General features: G+C 42.8%; 1 protein-coding gene across 1 annotated transcript in view; it reads right to left on the bottom strand.

Annotated features, from left to right (window-relative positions):
- The window catches only part of gpank1 (G patch domain and ankyrin repeats 1), a 261,542-nt gene that overhangs the window by 95,570 nt on the left and 146,293 nt on the right, over positions 1 to 19,679 (bottom strand). The window lies entirely within an intron of this gene.

Consider the following 19,679-nt stretch of genomic DNA (forward strand, 5'->3'; position numbering starts at 1 on the left):
TACAATGCGTTACACTTAACCTAGATCCTTTTTTTTATCTTGAAGCTATCTTCTTAATATATTTTGAAGGGGCCTGGTCTGGTCCATTACACATCTTAAACATACATGTGTATGCACACATATGTATAAGTACACATTCGTACATGCACACATGCAGATATACACGCAGGAATGCACGCACACTGATAAATATGCTGTACACTTACACAAAAATATGCAAACACACTGAAGATACATGCATTGTCCTCTACTAAAATACCCTGTTCTAAAATAAAAGAGGTTGGTAGAAGGCTATTTGTGTCACTGAAGGCTGGTGTCCACTGGCATACAACAGGATCAGTGCCAGGACACTTATTATTTGGGAAAAATAGAAATGATGTAGATCAGAAAGTATCAGTATTTGGCAGGTGATAAGTTTGTGAATGGCATGAAGGTCAGGAGGTCAACAGTGAGGAAGAAGGTCAACGGGTACAGGAGAATATACATGGATTGTTCAGATGGTAGATGGTATTTAATCTTGATAAGTGTGAAATGATGCACTTTAAAAGAAATAACAAGACAAGCACTACTCAATTCACATCACAGTGTGACTCCATTGTAAATCACTGAACATCCCTTGCCATAATTATACTGGGGTTAGTCGGCAATGTAACCTCACTGTAACACACCATTCAGAAAGAGGCCATTGTAGCTCACCATGCTTCGTGAACCCAACGTTAATTACATGCAGTGTGATTTTACTATAACTCAATCTGCAACAGGAGCTATCTGTAACTCATCAGGGTGAGTAACCCAATGTTATTTACCATGCATTGTGGACGTAGAGTAGTTTATGGTGCAGATACCTTTACTGTCATAGCATCTACAAAGACAAGATACATGGAAATGATATCATCTTTCTTTCAGTGTCATGGAATCCAAATTCTGGAACACCCTCCTTAACAAAATTTTTCAGAAAGCAAGCTCACCACTATGTTCCCATGGGCAATAAATGCTGGCCTAGCCAGCAACATTACCATCCCATGAATGATTCAAAGAAAGAATTGGCACATCCTAAAGACTGACCTTTCAGTAATTCAATGTCCATTGTGATTCCAGTCTAATTTCCTGTGTATGCTAATCTAAGTATAGGTCACTCTGTAGAGAGAGCTCCACTATAAATTATTGTACAGTGTCATTCCCCAAATTTAATTTATCATTCAGTGACCCCAGGGTCATTCAATGTGCAGCGTGACGGGACCTCATAATGAATCAATATCTGATCCAATATGTAACTGACCTTAACTGGGATTCAGTTGATCTATGCCACGCCCAGTGCTAATCAAAGGTTTTCCTTTCCTGGGCAAGTATAAGGCAGGACTGCAGTGTCTGGGTATATTATGGTCCTGGGTAGTCCAGGAGTAATAGGGCTCTGTACGTGGATCAGTTCCTCCTGGTAATGGAATAAGTGAAAGATGACATCAGTCAGTACATCTGCAGGAGCCGCTTTTGCATTTTATTGAAAATTGCAGGAACAAAGGATATGACGTTCTGTCAATTGTCAGCACATGGTGATTGGTGCACGAAAACATATTCTTTCTTTTTAGTGATGGCAATGATCATCATTAGACAGAGACAATTAGTTTAAAAAATTCCATAATCATTGAAGTTTCTATTGAAATTATTACTCAAGGGGTATTTAAGCTGATGTTATTTACAGTTTATAGCAGCTCCTGTATTAAGCCTTTTGTTTAATATAGCAGGCTGTGAAAGGAAGGTAGGGCAGGAGACAGCAAGAGTGAATATCTGTTTCTTGTTAAGATTAAACTGCCTGTAAAACAAGACAAACTTCATCACTATGGGTTAAACCAAAAAGCAAATCCTTTAGATATATGCAGCACCAAGACCAACTCAGTTTACTGCAACATAAGAGTTCTTAATCTGACACAACAGAGTGGAGCTGGAGGAACACAGTAGGCCAGGCAGCATCAGAGGAACAGGAAAGTTGACTTTTCAGGGCCCGACCCGAAAAGTCAACCTTCCTGTTCCTCTGATGCTGCCTCGCCTACTGTGTTCCTCTGGTTCTACACTGTGTTGTCTCTGATTCCAGAATCTGCAGTTCTTGCTACCCCTTAATCCGAGACTGCTTGGATTCCCAGGTGTTTGATAAGATGCTACATTACAGATATTGGGACATAATGACACATATCTGGAACAGGTGGGCCTTCAGCCCAGGCCTCCTGCTCAGAAACAAGGATACAACAACTACACCACAAGGACCCCTTCGAGGGGTTAAAATTAGAACAGCAATGGCAGGACAGTGCATTGTTAAACTGCGAAATAAACAAAATAGTGGTTATGTAGGATGGAGGGGGCTGAGGAGCATTCATGTCAAGAGCCAACTAGAATGTTATAGAGAAAGCACAAGCAAAAGCATAACAGCACTGTACTGATCCTGTACCTTGTGGAACAGCGCTACACTAATACCACATGGTACAGACCAGCCTGACGCTGTGCCGTGCGGTACAGACCACCCCGGTGCTGATGCCTCACTGTGAAGTAGACCACCCCAATGCTGACGCCACACCACATGGTATAGACCACCCCAATGCCGCGTGGTACAAGACTATGCTCTGGTCCTGCACTAACAGATTTACCACAGTACATTTGTGGCAGGCTAGCTAATTTATTCTACTATTACACTATACCTCATTACAAAGCACAATGCTAATTTGGCACTTTAAAGTGCATTGTTGCTTGTCGGACTGTTTTCAATTTTAGATATATTTCCAGTTCTCGAACTGTAAGGATAGAAATGGGTAGAGTGTGAACACATAATCTAACATTGTGTAAAAGCAACAATGTGATAGGCTGGGAGAGCATAATAAGCAATGAGGTTCAACTGATCAACAAAGCAACATTAATTACATAGAATTTTTGATCAAGGAGTATAGATCTAGGACTTATGAACAGGATTAAGCCAATCGGTCACTGGAGCCTGTTTCACCATTCACTAAGAGCTAGCTGTGGTCTCAACCCCACTTTCCAGTCCAACTCTCGTCTTTCAAAAATCTACCTTGTCTCGACATGACCTAACTAGTTTCTAGGGAAGAGATTTCCACAGATTGATAAGTTTCAGGGAGAAAAAAATAATCTTCTCAGCTCCTTTTTAAAAGGGAGAGCTCCTATTTTTAAACACTGTCACCAAGTTCGCGTGTTTCCTACAATAGGAAACATACTTCCACAGAGTCCCCTCAGGAACTGTCATGTCTCAGTAAGATTCCCTCATATTCTTCCACACTTCAATGAATCCAGGCCCAACTTGTTCAACCTATCCTTATTGGATAAACAGCTCTCATCCCAGGAACGAGTTCAGTGAATTTTCTCTGAAGTGCTTCTAATGAAGTGATTTCTTTTTTCAGTAAGAGGGCCAAAACTGTACAGACTACCCCAGATGTGTTCTCAGTATGGACTTACACAGTTGCATAAAACTTCAACACTTTCATACTCCATTACCGCAATAAACACTACTATGCCATTCACATTACTGTTCACCTGCTGGACCTGCATTCTCACATAACTGATTCACGTACTGGTGCACCTAGTTCCCTTTGTACCTCAGACTTCTGCAGTTTTTCTACATTTATATAGTGACTGCTTTGTATTCTTCCAGCCAAAGTGGGAAAGTTCACACTTTCCCACACTACATTCCATCTGTAAAATGTTCATTGACTCACTTAATCTGATTACAATCTCTCTGCAAACTCTTCCTCCTCCTGACAGCTTACTTTCCTACCTATCTTGGCAGGCCATGAAAGGTTACAAAGGAAATTCAGGATAGTATTAGGTCCAAGAAAGAGGCATACAAATTGGCTAGAAAAAGAATTCAGCAATAGAGGACAAAGACATTGACGAATAAAAGGAAAACAGAGCTCTAGTTTAAGTTTATGGGGAACGTAAAACTTGACTGTAAAAGCTTCCATTGGTGTGTGAAGAGAAAAAGATTGGTGAAGACAAATGCAGGCCCCTTACAATCAGAAATTCTTAAATCTAGATGTTTATTGAATTCAAAATCCATCTGCTGAGCGTGTTTCAAACCCAATTCCCCAGAACGTTACCTGGGCCTCAGGATTAACAGTCTAATGATAATACCACTCAACCGTTGCCTCCCCAGTGATAATGGAGAATAGAGAAATGACTGATCAATGAAAAACATACTTTGGTTCTACTTTCACAAAAGTAGACATAAATAATATCCCACAAGTGTTGGGGAATACAGATGAAATAACTCCACAGAGGCCGGTAGCCCATCACTAAGTCACCCTTTATTTACATGTGCACAGTACATGGGTCTGAGCAGCTAGCTCAGTCAGTCCCAAGAGTGAATGGAATCTCTGAGACTCCCATTTACATGTCAGCCAGAGCTTCCTGATTGGCTCAGTATAACAGACCCAATCAGGGATCTCATACTTATCAAGACCCACCCTGCTCACCTCATTCCATACAGCATGGAATCAGACCCTTTGGTCCAACCTGTCCATGCAAACCATAATCCCAAACTAAACTTGTCCCCAGCTGCCTGCTCCTGGCCCATATCCCTCCAAATCTTTCATATTGATGTATCTATCCAAACGTCTTTTAAACATTGTACCTGCATCCACCACTTTCTCAGGAAGTTCATTCCACATGTGAACCACCCTCTGTGTAAAAAATTTGCCTCATGTCTTTTTAAATCTCTTTCCTCTCAACTTAAAAATGTGCGCTTAGTCTTGAAATTCCCTATCAACTCTATCTATACCTCTCATTATGTTATAAACTTCTGTAAGGTCGCTTCTCAACCTCCTAGGCTCCAGTGAAAGAAGTCCCAGCCTACCCAGCCTTTCTTTATAACTCAAACTTTCCACACCTGGCAACATCCTGGTAAATCTCTTCTTCATCCTCTCCAGCTTGATTAATATGCTTCCCATGACTGGGTGACCAGAACTGGACACAGTGCTCCAGACAGGCCTCACCAATGTCCTGTACAATCTCAACATGACGTCTCAACTCCTACAGTCGAAGGCATGAGCAATGAAGGCAAGAGTGCCAAACGCCTTTTTAACCACCCTATGTGTGACGCAAACTTTAAAGAATTAAGTACCTGCAACCTTAGGTCCCTCTGTTCTACAACACTACCCAAGGCCCTACCATTAATTGTATAATCCCTACCTTGTTTGTTGTACCAAAATGCAATACCTTGTACTTATCCCAATTGAAATCCATCTGCCACTCCTCAGCCCATTGATTTATTTGATGAAGTTCCCATCATAGTCTTAGAAAACCTTCACGGTCTACAATACCACAAATCTTGGTGTCATCCACAAACTTACTAACCATGCCTTCCATATTCTCACTCAAAATATTTATATAAATGACGAACAAAAGAGGAGTTATGGAACCACTGGTCACAGGCCTCCAGCCTGAAAAGCAACCCTCCACCATTAATGTGTCTCCTGCCATTAAGCCAATTTTGTATCCAGCTGGCAAGGTCACCCCGAATCCCATGCGGCCCAACTTTAGTTATTAGTCTAGCACACGGAACTTTGTCAAAGGCTTTACTAAAGTCCAAATAAACAACGTCTACTGCTCTGCCATGATCAATCTCTTTGGTAACTTCCTCAAAAAACGCAATCAAGTTTTTTAAGACACGATTTTCCTCACACAAAACCATGCTGACCATCCCTAATCAATTTCCAATCATTACATTCCCACTAACCCCCAAGTCTGGAGACATAGGCCTGTTATTTTTCTTGGATCTTCTCCTGGGGTGTTTTCACATTAGATCTGGTTCCTCTGACACTGAGATGTGTATGTGTACCAGACCGTGACCAGTCTCTTGCCCTGGTGTGTTTTGGAAGGAACTTGATCTCTTCTTCTGGTGGTACTGGTATTGAGATATAATATTGGCTGCATCCACCTCGAACTCTGATGCTTCTTCAACGCTAGAGGGAGGGGATGAACCTATAATTTCTGACGGCTGTTCCGAGGGGCCAGGTATATTTTGCACCTACCCTGCTTACAAAATAGCGGCTTTCATGTGATCCACATTTGTTCAGGACCACCTCACCTACTCAAACTATTCTATGTCACCAGACCTGACTTTGCATCTTCATCTTGTACCCATGCAAGGCCATTCCTGTGGTTTCAACACCAAATCTTGTCCCCTGAAGTAAGTTGTCTCTCTTGCTTAAAGAAAGTATGTGGCCAGCCCTGATGCCCATCTTACACTAACCCCCCAACAGGTCCAGGTAGATCAGGTTTAACCTGCAGCAGAGTCTCCTCCCCATCAGCAGTTCTGCTGGAGCTATCCTAGTACTTGCAGGAATGGTGGTCCTATAATCAAACAGGAATTGGGACAGATTGAAATCAAGTGAAGCTCTAGGCTGTTTCTTTAATGTTTGGACTGCTCATTCTGCCAGACCATTGGACGATGGATGATATGAAGTTCACTGAACATACCGAATGTCATTCCACTGTAGGAAATACTCAAATTCCCTGCTGGCAGATGATGTCCCATTGATCATAACCAATACTTCTGGGAGTCTGTGTATCGCAAACAATGCTTGAGGCTTTTCAATCATCACCCGAGTTTGACAAATGAACCCTATGCACATCCAACAACTTTGAATAGGCATCCACCAGGAGACCCATGAACGGACCAACACAGTCCATGTATAATCGAATCCAAGATTTACCCGGCCATTCCTACAAAAGTGAGGGAGCTGCTGACAGTAATTTTTGTTCTTGTTTGCACTCTGCCTCACCACCACAGCTATGTTGGCATCCAATCCCGGCCACAGACATAACTTCTCACCAGCATCTTCATTTTGGAAACCCCTGGATGACCCTGGTGGAGTTCAGCCAGTATCTAGCAACGGCCTTTACTCAGGGTAATCTGGCTCCCTATAACGAAACGCCATAGTCTACAATGATCTGGTCTCTCCGGGTCCAGAAAGGTTTCAATTCTGGTGCTGATAGGCCTTTTGCTTCCTCCATCACAATCAGCTGTTTTAGTTTTGCCAGAACTGGATTTTTTTTGTATCCACTGTTGGATATTATCAGTAGTGACCAGAAGGGTGTCTAGAAAGTTCAAAACCAGAATAGAGCCTTCTGGGGAAGCACCACAGGTGTTGAAGGTGGCTTAAGACATCTACATTAGCCACATGGCCTCCTGGATGGTGGTCCAACTGGTAATAGTATGCGCTGAGAATAAGAGCTCACCTCTAAATTCAACCAGAAGCTATGAACAGCAAGGCCTTGTCTTCTTTAAGTATCCCTAACAGGGGTTTGTAGTCCATTACTATTACAAATTTATGTCCGTAAAGGTATTGGTGGAACTTCTCACACTAAAGATACCACCAAGGCTTCCTTCTTTACCTGGGTGTATATTCATTCAGCAGCAGTCAAAGTCCAGGAAGCATACACTATTGGGCATTCCTCTCCGTTGGGCCCCTGGTGATCCAACACTACCCCGATACTGTACAGGGAAGCTTAGCATATCAGCCCCATATCTTGCTTTCGATTGAATTGGGCCAACACCCTGGATGACGATACCTGGTTTTCACTTTCCTGAAGGCTACTTCTTGGCTGCATGGCCATTTCTAAGGCTGACCCTTTCTCCATTGCAGATTTCAAGTTGCCAAAGTGGAGGCCTGGTTACTTATGAATTTTCCATAATAATTCACTAACCCAAGGAAAGACCTTCAGTCCAGATGCGGGAGCCAGGACCCCGTTGATCGCCCTCACTTTATCTTTCAATGGGTGCAACCCGGCCTTGTTGACTCTGTAAGCCAAGTAGGTCACTTGGGGTACCTGGGAGACTCGTTTCCCTCCTAAGTGCTTAAACATTTCTCCCAGGCAAACACCTATGTCCACTTTCTCCAAGTGCTCTTTATTAGAATTCCCAGTTATTAGCATGTTATCCAGATAAAAGGCAACTTGGAGTAGACCTTGTAAAATGATCTCCAACATTCATTGGAAAAGTACACAGACTGATGATGCTCCAAATGTATATTGTATATTGATATGAACCCTAGCGAGTTTTGAGAAGATTTGTAGCTCAGGTTGAGGTTCTGGATGTGAGTTTGCTCGCTGAGCTGGAAGGTTAGTTTTCAGACGTTTCGTCACCATTCTAGGTAAGATCATCAGTGAGCCTCCGACAAAGCGCTGGTGTTATGTCCCGCTTTCTATTTATATGTTTGGGTTTCCTTGGGTTGGTGATGTCATTTCCTGTTCTTTTTCTCAGAGGATGGTAGATGAGCTCCAAATCAATGTGTTTGTTGATGGAGTTCCAGTTGGAATGTCATGCTTCTAGGAATTCTTGTGCATGTCTCTGTTTAATACATCCTAGGACAAGCCAAACAGAGACACGCACGAGAATTCCTAGAAGCATGGCATTCCAACCGGAACTCCATCAACAAACACATTGATTTGGAGCCCATCTACCATCCCCTGAGAAAAAGAACAGGAAATGACATCACCAACCCAAGGAAACCCAAACATATAAATAGAAAGCGGGACATAACACCAGCGCTTTGTCGGAGGCTCACTGATGATGTTACCTAGAATGGTGACAAAACGTCTGAAAACTAACCTACCAGCTCAGTGATATGAACTCTTTTGAGTATTAATTATGGCATACTTCTGGGAATCATCATCTAGTTGCAATTGCAGGTATGCATGACTCATGTTTAGCTTTGTGAAAGCCATCCCCCTGTCAGTTTTGCATACAAGTCTTCTATGCGAGGGACTAGGCATTTGTCCAGCTGTGAGAAACAGTTTACAGTTTGCTTAAATTCCAGACAAAGGCAAAGTGATTCGTTAGGCTCCACAATTGGTACGGCCAGTGCTGCCCATTCTGCAAACTGGACTGGTTTGATGATTCCTTCACTTTCCAGCCTTCTGATTTCTGCCTCAACTTCTACATTTAAGGAAAATGGCACTGGGCAGTCCTTAAGGAATCATGGAATTGCTTCCTGGTCAACACGTAAGGAGGCCTTGGCTCCTTTGACAGTTCCTATATCTCCCTGAAAAACTTTCATGTATTTAATTAGGACTTCACTCAGGCAGTCCTTTTCTTATTGAAAAATGTTGAGCCAATCTAGGTGAACTTCCTTAACCAATGCCACCTCAATAGGCTTGGGCCCAAGCCTTTTAATATAATCGGTGGTAACTGCACTAACTGCTTCTCACAGGAGACTGGAACTGAAGTTGTACCCTTAATCTGTAAGGGGTCCCCAGTATAGGTTCTCAGTCTGGCCAACGTCTTGCAGTAACTTAAGGGTTGAAGTCCAGAATGAATCTTGTCAAAAACTGGTTCTGTAATCACTGATACAGCTGCACCAGTATCGACCTCCATTAGAACCAGGTGATCACTTAACCAGGCATTTATTTTGATTGGTTCTGATTTGGATGTTGCTAAACAATTTAACTGTTCCAAATCAGATGCAGCCTTTCCAGGATGTACACTGTCCTGGATTCCAGCCTGTCAGTTGTCTTACTCAACTCAGGCCTGGTGGGACTGTGTTGCTGTCTTGAGTCTGCATTCCGGCAGCAACTGTAATAGTTTGCCAGCCGGAGATTGAAGAGCCTTTTAGCCATTTGGCTGAGGCTTGACTTTGCTTGTGGAATTTTGCTGTGGGTTGGCCTACGGTCACTCTGCTCAGGATATGCCCTGCATGAGACTATGAGATTGCCTTCACTCAAGTGGTGTTTCCCAAGCCCAGACAGGTGAAGGTGTCAACTTCCATCGGGATGCCCTATAACTCACATGCTCCACTTGCCAGTTGTAGTGCCCATTTGAAGGCCAGTTGGGCTTCAACTAGTAGGTTATGGTTATGTCATTAATACTGTCTCAGCATCTCATTCAGGGTTAACCTAAAATCACATGCCTCTGCCAGTCATCTTGACCTCGTCAAAAATCCCAATACAGATTCCCTGGTTCTGAAACTATCAAGTAAAATCAATAGCATCTCAGAATTAAATGAGGCTTGGGATCATATTCCTTAACAAAATCCATCAACTCTTGGAAGGTGGTAGTTTCAGGGAAAATTAGCCTCCTAATAACCAAAAATGTTGCATGTCCACAAGCAGTCAGAAGAATTACTCATTGCTTTTCATCTGCCCCAGTGTCATTTCCCCAGAAAAAAATTACACATTCTTTCTACTTATTGGGGTCCAGTCATCAACCGCAGGATTGAAGGAATCAAGCTTCCTAAATAAAGGCATGATGCCATAAATACTTACTCCAACTCAAAGATGACAATTGCAAGCAAATCTTCTTCAGGAGCATACTACTATTGCACTACCAAACCATCCTTTATTTATATTAAGGATTCTGGGTAATCCAAGAAAAAGTGACGAGAAAACATTGTGCTTGTAAGAGCTGCTCCCTTTTTTTTGAAGTATTTTCAGTATTGGAGTTGATTTCCTCGAATTCTAGGAGCAGTAATTGCTGTATAATAAGCTGTTGCATTGTTTTGGAACTTTGGGGAAGAAAACGATCAAAACTTGCTGTGGTTGGTTCCCTTACTGAGCTGGTTCGTTAGTTCGCAGAGATTTCATTACCCTGCTGGGTAACGTCATTAGTGCAACCTCCAATGAAGCACTGTTGTGTTTTCCCGCCTGGTATTTAATCTCTGGGATCCACTGGAATTGGTTACCTCATTTCTGGTTTTCCTTCGCAGTGGTGTATATATAGGGTCTAGTTCTATGTGATTGTTGGTGGCCTTCTTGGTGGAGAACCAGGCCTCTAGGAATTCCCTTGCGTGTCTCTGTTTGGCCTGCCCTAGGATCCTAGTGCTGTCTCAATCGAACTGATGGTTCTCATCCGTGTGAATGGAGATGAGTGAATATTGGTCGTGTCTTTTTGTTGCTACTTAGTCTTCATGTACTCGTGTCCAATTGTCTTGCTGTCTGTCCAATGTGATGTTTGTTGCAGTCCTTGCATGGAAGTTTGTACATTACGTTGATTCTGTCCATCGTGGATAAGGGATGTTTGGTTTGCGTTAGCAGTTGGCATGGGGCTGACGTGGTTTGGGTGCTAGACCGATACCGACGGTTGCAGGAGTCTTGTGGTCAATTCAGATATGTTCTTGATGTATGGTAGCGTGATGAGTGTGTTAGGGCGTGCAGTATCTTCCTGCTGATCTTCCTGTGATAGGCGTTGTTGGATCCAGTTGTTCAGGTATCCGTTGTCATTGAATATTTGGCGGAGTTACTCCTTTTTGACGTAGTTCCGCGTTACTAGGGTGCTGTCGCTTGTTTAAATAGTGTTTTCACGCAACTTCATTTGTGGGTGTTAGGCTGGTTACTGTTGAAATTCAGTACTTGGTCAGTGTGTGTGGCTTTTCTGTGTACCAACACCAGGCCATTTACACAGGTCCACTAAGGGAATGGAAATTAGGGCAGTTGCATGCCCATCTTGTAGGATGTGGGAGGTAAGGGTCACTACTAGTGTCCCTTCTGACTTAACCTGCAAGAAGTGCACCCAATTCCAGCTGTTCACAGACATTGTTCAGAACTGGAGCTGGAGCTGGATGAACTCCGGATCATCTGGGAGGCTGACGGGGTGACAGAGAGGAGTTATAGGGAGGTGGTCACACCCAAATTACAGGACAAAGGTAGCTGAGGCAACTGTCAGGAGAGGGAAAGGGAACAGGCAGACAGTGCAGGGATGCCCTGTAGCCGTTCTCCTCAATAATAAGTATACGATTTTGAACACTGCTTGGGGGGTGGGGGGTAAGGAACCTACCGGGGAAAGCCATAGCGACCAGGTCTCTGGCACTGAGCCTAGCTCTGTGGCTCAGAAGGGAAGTGGGGAGAATAAGAGGGAGATAGTGATAGGAGACTGAATGGTTAGGGGAACAGACAGGAGATTCTGTGGTACTGAGCAAGACTCCCAGATGGTATGTTGCCTCCCGGTGCCAGGGTCAGGAATGTCTCAGATCGAGTCTTCAGGATTCTTAAAGGGGGGCAGAGCAGCCAGAAGTTGTGGTACACATCAGTACTAATGACATAGCTAGGAGACAGGTTGAGGATCTGAAAAGTGAATATAGGGAGTTAGAATGGAAGCTGAAAGCCAAGATCAGCTGAGTAGTAATCTTAGGATTACTACCGGTACCACGGGCTAGTGAGGCCAGAAACAGACAGCGAGTGCAGCTGAACACACGGCTACAGATCTGGTGCAGGAGGGAGGGCTTCAGATATATGGATCATTGGGATACCTTCTGGGGAAGGTGGGACCTGTACATGAAGGACAGATTGCACCTGAATTGGAGGGGCACCAATATCCTGGGTGGGAGGTTTGCTAGAGCTCTTCAGGGGGTTTTAAACTAGTTTGGCAGGGGAATGGGAACCAGAGCTACAGATCAGACGGTACACAAGCAGATAGAGTAAGTAGAGAATCTATGAAGAAGGATAAGCAGTTGACAGGGCAAAGTTGAGTCAGTGCGATGGGTTGAGGTGTGTTTACTTCAATGCAAGAAGTATCAGGAATAAGGGTGACTAACTTAAAGCATTGATCAGTACTTGGAACTTCGACATCGTGGCCATTACAGAGACTTGGATAACACAGGGGCAGGAATGGTTGTTGGATGTTCTGGAATATAGATGTTTCTAAAGAAATAGGGAGGGAGATAAAAGGGGTGAGGGAGTGGCATTGCTAATCAGGGATGGTATCACAGCTGCAGAAACGGAAGTTGTGGAGGAAGGTTTGTCCACTGAGTCAGTATGGGTGGAAGTCAGAAACAGGAAATGACTGGTCACTTTATTAGGAGCTTTCCATAAACCCCCAAGCAACAGAGACACTGAGTAACAGATTAGGAGATAGATTTTGGAAAGGTGCAAAGTAATAGGGTTGTTGTCATGGGTGACTTCAACTTCCCTAATATAGACTGGAACTTCCTAAGTGCAAATAGTTTGGATGGAGCAGATTTTGTCAGGTGTGTCCAGGAAGGATTTCTGACTCAATATGTAGATAGGCTGACTAGACAGGAGGCCATATTGGTTTTGGTGCTTGTCAGCAAAGCAGGCCAGGTGCCAGGTTTCTCGGTGGGAGAGCGTTTTGGTGATGGTGATCACAACCTCCTGACGCTTACTATAGTCATGGGGAGGGATAGGAGCAGATGGTATGGGAAAGTATTTAATTGGGAGAGGGACAATTGTAATGCTATTAGGCAAGAACTACAAAGCACCAATTGGGATAAGATGTTCTCAGGGAAATGCCTGACAGAAATATGGAGGTTGTTTAGGGAGCAGTTGCTCTAAGTACCGGATACGGTTGTCCCACTGAGGTAAGGAAGGGATGGTAAGATGAAGGGATGGTAAGATGAAGGAACCTTGGATGACAAGGCATATGAAACACTAGTCAAGAGGAAGAAAGAAGCTTACTGAAGGTTGAGGAAGCAAGGATCGGGCAGGGCTGTAGGGGTGTACAAGGTAACGAGGAAGGAGCTGAAAAATGAACTTAGGAGAGCTAGAACTGGGTATGAGAAAGCCTTGGTGGGTAGAATCAAGGAAAACCCCAAGGTGTTCTATGCTTATGTGAGGTATTTGAGGATGGCCAGACTGAGGGTAGGGCCAATTAGGCTAAAGGGGTTAGGGTATAGGAAGGAAGAAGAGATAAATAACATTGTAGAATCATTTGATATGATAGATCAACCCATGGAGAAGGAGATAACAACAAGGGTTTTCTACAACAAAAAGTACAAACGAAATGGCAGTGAAATATCAGAGTATGGAGATGAAGAGCATAGAGACATATCTGGGTACAGTAAAGTTGTTGAGCCACCCCAAATTAAGACTAGAAAAGAGGTGATAATAAGGTATCCAGTAGATATGTTTGTGTGTGATGTGTGTAATGTTGTATGTGCTACAATGGGAGAATATAGAGCCCATAATAAGAAGAGGCATGGTATCAAGGCTGTCAGGATTACATGTAGTAAATGTGGTAAAGTAGGAGAGTATCACTCTATTGCCTGTCACTACCCTAAGTGTAAGGTAGAGAGTGGAGACAGGGTAGTGAAGCAGCATCTAAATGTTCATTGTGTGATCTTGGTTTTAGCACGAAGATAGGACTAGGGCAACATGAGAGACACAAACATGCAGAAGTGAGGAACCAGAAGAGAATTAATAGTGTAAAGCAAAGTAGTGAAAACAAGGCTGGAGGAAGGAGAAAAGGAATATGGACAGAAGAGGAAGTTCAGTTGTTATTGCAACGAGAAGCTAGACATAGTGGGGAAAAGCAGATCAATAAGAAAATAGCTGAAGGTTTAGTATCAACAACAGCAAAACAGACTGCAGAAAAGAGGAGAGGGCTTAAAAATGTAATAAACAAAATAGTAAAGGAGACTATGTCTAGGAATAGTGATGGTGTAGAGTTGGAAGAACTAGAAGAGTTGAAAAGCAATAGTAACGAATTAGATGAGTCGGGTCAAGAACCGGTGAAATTGAATAAAGATGAATCTATGAAGTCCAGATTTAATACATTGGATGAAATGTTAGATCAACTAGAAAATTATATGAGAATAGGAGATCATCATTAAGTAAATAGGTGGATTGAAATATGTACTGAGAGATTATTGGCTAAGAATTGAAAGGAGAACACCAGGGTAGGGGAGAGGAGTAAAAATAAGGCTAGTAAGGAAGGGAATATTCAAAGGAAAAGGAGAAAGGGAAATGGGGCCCAAAGGAGATACGCCATAAAGAAAGCTAAATTCCATGCAAGTCAACTGTTATAAAACAAATAGAAAGCAACTTGCTAGGGAACTGATGGGAGCCCCTCCCGTATGTATTAATCAATTCACTGTAGAATATTTGACTGGTGTATTTGAAGAAAAGCTGGCTTGTTTTAACGACAAAGCAAATATCGCAAGGTTTAGACCTTACAATGGAAATAAGGACTACGAGAGATTAATGATAGCTATAGACAATGAAGGAGTTGAAACGGCCATCAGTGAATCTGACCCAAAAACTGCAGCAGGGGTTGAAAGACATCAAGGATATACATTTAACGAATGTCACTTGGCTCCCACATCTCTTCACTGCGTGGCTGAGGGCCGGAGTAATTCCTAAGGTACTGAAACAAAGTAGAATAGTTCTAATACCTAAAACAGATGACCTCGATAGTCTCAAAGATATAGATAACTGGCGTCCTATTACAATAGGCCCGATTTTATTACGGATTTTTACAAGAATTATGGCAAAGAGACTTAGTACAGTTGTGCAGCTAAATATTAGACAGAAACGCTTCTTGGCAGGGTCATCTGGGTGCTGTGAAAATATGATGATTTTAAGGAATATTGTTAAAGGAGCCAAGAAGCTCGCTAGGGATTTGGCAGTAGTTTGTGTGGATTTGGCCAAGGCTTTTGATTCAACAGGGCATGAACTACTTGCTAAAGCATTGCAAAGGGTATCGCTGCGAGAGATTTTATTCAGTTAATGGTGGATCTTTATACTAACAACACAGCAGTGGTGGAGGGTAATACGTTTAGAACACCCCCCATGGCAATTAATCGCAGTGTGAAACAAGGAGACCCTTTATCTCCTATGTTATTTAATATTGTGATGGACCCTCTGATTAGTACACTTGAGGAGCTGGGAACGGGAGTATCAATGGAGTGGCAGGGTGAGACTGTCCATTGTACCGCATTAGCCTTCGCGGACAATATTGCTCTGGTGAGCAACTCTCACAGGGGTATGGCGAATAACCTGAAAATTGTACAACGGTTTTGTGATAACACTGGCCTTAAAATAAATATCCGAAAAACGAAAGGCTTCCATTTCCAGTATAAGAATAAAACATTCTTATATAATCGTATGAAGGAATGGACTCTAGGAACCGAATCTGTGCAATATGTCAACCCCGGAGAGTGTGAGAAATATCTTGGAGCCATGATTGATCCATGGATAGGTGTGCAGTTGAAATACTGGGAAGGGATCTTGGAAGAATGGACAGTAAACCTACAGAAAGCAGCCCTCCAACCATTACAGAAACTGGAGATTTTTCGTATATATTTTATACCTCGGCTATACTATCATTTGGTCCTGGCAGAAGCATTGCAGAATGTTTTAAGCAAGTTAGATTCTTTTATACGTGGTTTTATGAAGGATATTTTACATCTACCATCATACATTGCTAATGGGATAATTTATGCCCGCAACAGAGATGGGGGCTTAGGGATTCAAAGATTGGAGATACAAGTCACCATTGCAATTTTAAAGAAAAGATTGGCATTGGAGATGACAGACGATATAGTTATTCCGGCGTCATTTCAGTTTTGTCATGAAAGAAACATCGATGACATCAGAGAATTGATGAAACTGAAGATGATGCAGGAATTGTGGCCGGTCAGGTGGGAAGAGTTAGAATTGGAAAATAAGAATGGATGGACAGAGAAAAGTCTGAGCTCGAACTACCGAGACTAGAGGAAGGTTGAATTATGCAGATGGGAGTCATTACAGTGCCAAGGATTGGGAGTACAGTATTTTAAGAACGATGAAATCTCTAATGCGTGGATAAAAATGGCCCCGAATATGAAGACATCAAAGATGATAAATATTCTACTGTAGTGTGCTAATATTTACCCCACACACACAACATTAACTCACGGGCAACCTCTCTGCAATAAAACTTGCCGGAGATGTGATACTTCAGTAGAAACACTCCCACATATATCGGGATGGTGTCCGGCAGTTAAGAATATGCGAATAAAATGGCATAATAAAATAGCAGAGAGATTATAGAAGTTCATGAGTAGATATGGATAGAGAACTTCTGTGGAACCCCGAATAAAGGATACAGATGGTAAAGTATGGAAACCAGACCTAATCTTCCAGAAGGATAGTAAGGTGGTGGTTGTGGATGTAACAGTATGATTTGAAAACAACGAAGAAGCCCTAGAAAAAGCATGGGAAGAGAAAATTTCAAAGTATAGGCACCTGGCGAGTAATATTAAGGAAATGCTAAAAAGGCGAGACACCAGTATTTTATGGTTTTATAATGGGCGCACGTGGCAAATGGACCTCATGGAATACCAATCTCATGGAATGCCTCGGCATTAAGAATTTCCAGTCGTTTGCCCAAGTGGTATCCAGATTAACCATCTCATTGACTCTGGAACTTTTACAGGTTTTTAATGACGTGTGAAAGATCACTTGGACTCCGATAAACTCTGATAAGCAAGCTTGCATTTTAAATTCTTTTGTCTTAGGTGTTTATTCATTTTATTGTGTGTTTTTAAGTTTTATTAGTATTATTGAATTTTAGACTAATTTTAGTGTGGTTTTATAGAGAAATTGTGATTTTAATAAAGTATAGGGTTTTAGTCATAGGTAATGTTGGTGGGTTAAGGGTGTTATTAATACACTTTTTCTTCAAACACATCAGATGTTGGAAATAAGGTAAATTTGCTAACCTCTGATGTGTCTCCCCGCTCAAGATTCCCGGCCTGGTATTCTGCCACATGATAGGAAAAGTCGTTCCCTGCATAAGAACTATAGAGGAGAGCTAGATAGTGGACCTAATAAGACATGTCGACGGGTGACGTAAAAACTCGGAAAAGATACTGATGGATAAGTGGAATTAATAATTAATTAATAGCCAAATGCTACGGAGGGAACTTGTGCATGCAATCAGAGGAGCTAGGGAAGGTCCTTACTCAATATCTTGCTTCAGTATTCACCAGTGAGAGGGACCTTGATATTTATGAGGACAGCATGAAACGGATAGGTATGCTCAAACAGGTTAATGTTAGGAAGGAGGATGTGCTAGAAATTTTGAATAACATGAGGATAGATAAGTCCCCTGGGCCAGACGGGATAGACCCAAGGTTTCAACGTGAAGCAAGGGAAGACATTGCTGCCCCTTTGACAATGATCATTGCATCCTCACTGTCCACTGGAGTAGTACCAGAAGATTGGAGGGTGGCAAATGTCATTCCCTTGTTCAAGAAAGGAAATAGGGATAGTCCCGGAAATTACAGACCGGTTAGTCTTACTTCTGTGGTGGGAAAATAATTGGAGAGGATTGAGAGAAAGTGTTTATGATTATTTGGAAAAGCACAGTTTGATTAGAAATAGTCAGCATGGCTTTATGAGGGGCGGGTCATGCCTCACAAGCCTTATGGAATTCTTTGAGGATATGACAAAAGACATTGTTGAAGCTAGAGCAGTGGATGTGGCGTATATGGATTTTAGCAAGGTATTTGATAAGGTTCCACATGGTAGGCTCATTCAGAAAGTAAGGAGGCATGGGATTCAGGGAAATTTGGCTGACTGGATACAAAACTGGCTGTCCAATAGAAGACAGAGGGTGGTAATGGATGGAAAGTATTCAGCCTGAAGCTTGGTGCCCTGTGGTGTTCCGCAGGGATCTGTTATGGGACCTCTGCTCTTTGTGATCTTTATAAATGACTTGGATCAGGAAATTGAAGGGTGGGTTAGTAAGTTTGCCAATGACCCAAAGGTTGGTGGAGTTGTGGACAGTATGGAGGGCTGTTGTAGGTTGCAACGGGACATTGACAGGATGCAGAGCTGGGCAAAGGAGTGGCAGATGGAATGAACCCAGAAAAGTGTGAAGTGATTCATTTTGGAAGGTCAAATTTGAATGCAGATTATAGGGCTAAGACAGGATTCTTAGCAGTGTGGAGGAACAGAGGGATCTTGGGGTACATATCCATAAATCCCTCAAAGCTGCTACCCAAGTTCATAGGGTTGTAGAGAAGATGTATGGTGTGTTGGCTTTCACTGGCAGGGGGATTGAGTTTAAGAGCCCTGAGGTTATGCTGCAGCTGTATAAAACTCTGGTTAGACCACTTTTAGAATATAGTGTTCAGTTCTGGTCACCTCATTATAGGAAAGATGTGGAAGCTTTAGAGAAGGTGCAGAGGACATTTACCGGGATGCTGCCTGGACTGGAGGGCAGGTCTTGTGAGGAAGGGCTGAGGGAGCAAGGGCATTTTGCATTGGAGTGAAGAAGGATGAGAGGTGACTTGATAGAGGTGTACAAGATGATGAGAAGCATAGAGTGGACAGTCAGAGACTTTTTCCCAAGGTGGAAATGACTATTACAAGGGGTCTAAATTTTAAGGTGACTGGAGGAAGGGACAGGAGATGTCAGAGGTAGATTCTTTACACAGAGTGGTGGGCGTGTGGAATGTGCTGACAGCAGGGGTAGTGGAGTCAGATACTTTAGAGACTTTTAAGCGACTCTTGGATAGGCACATGAAGGATAGTAAAATGTAGGGTATGTAGGGTAGATTGATCTTAGTATGATAATAGGTCAGCACAACATCATGGGCTGAAGGACCTGTACTGTGCTGTACTGTTCTATGTTCTATGTGTCCTAGCACAAGCAAGTATTTTCCTATTGGGGTCAGGGACCACCAGAAAGCCCCAACCACATACCACTGTGAGGACGTGCTCCTCTTCCACAACAAGAACCTGCCATCTGTATTTTCAGAAAGCACCTTGAACTCCTTTGCCCATCTTTATCGGTAGAGCCCAACCCTGATAATGGTGCTGCCAATCTTTCAGCATTGTAATGGCCTCGAATGGCTGTCTCGTCTTGGAATCTGTCTATCATCTGAAACAGGGCTGCCAACTGGTTGTTTCCCTTCTCCAGAACTCTCCACCTCTACCACCAGGTCCCACCATCGGCCTTG

Source organism: Stegostoma tigrinum, chromosome 34 (genome assembly GCF_030684315.1).
Source record: "Stegostoma tigrinum isolate sSteTig4 chromosome 34, sSteTig4.hap1, whole genome shotgun sequence".
NCBI lineage: Eukaryota > Metazoa > Chordata > Chondrichthyes > Orectolobiformes > Stegostomatidae > Stegostoma > Stegostoma tigrinum.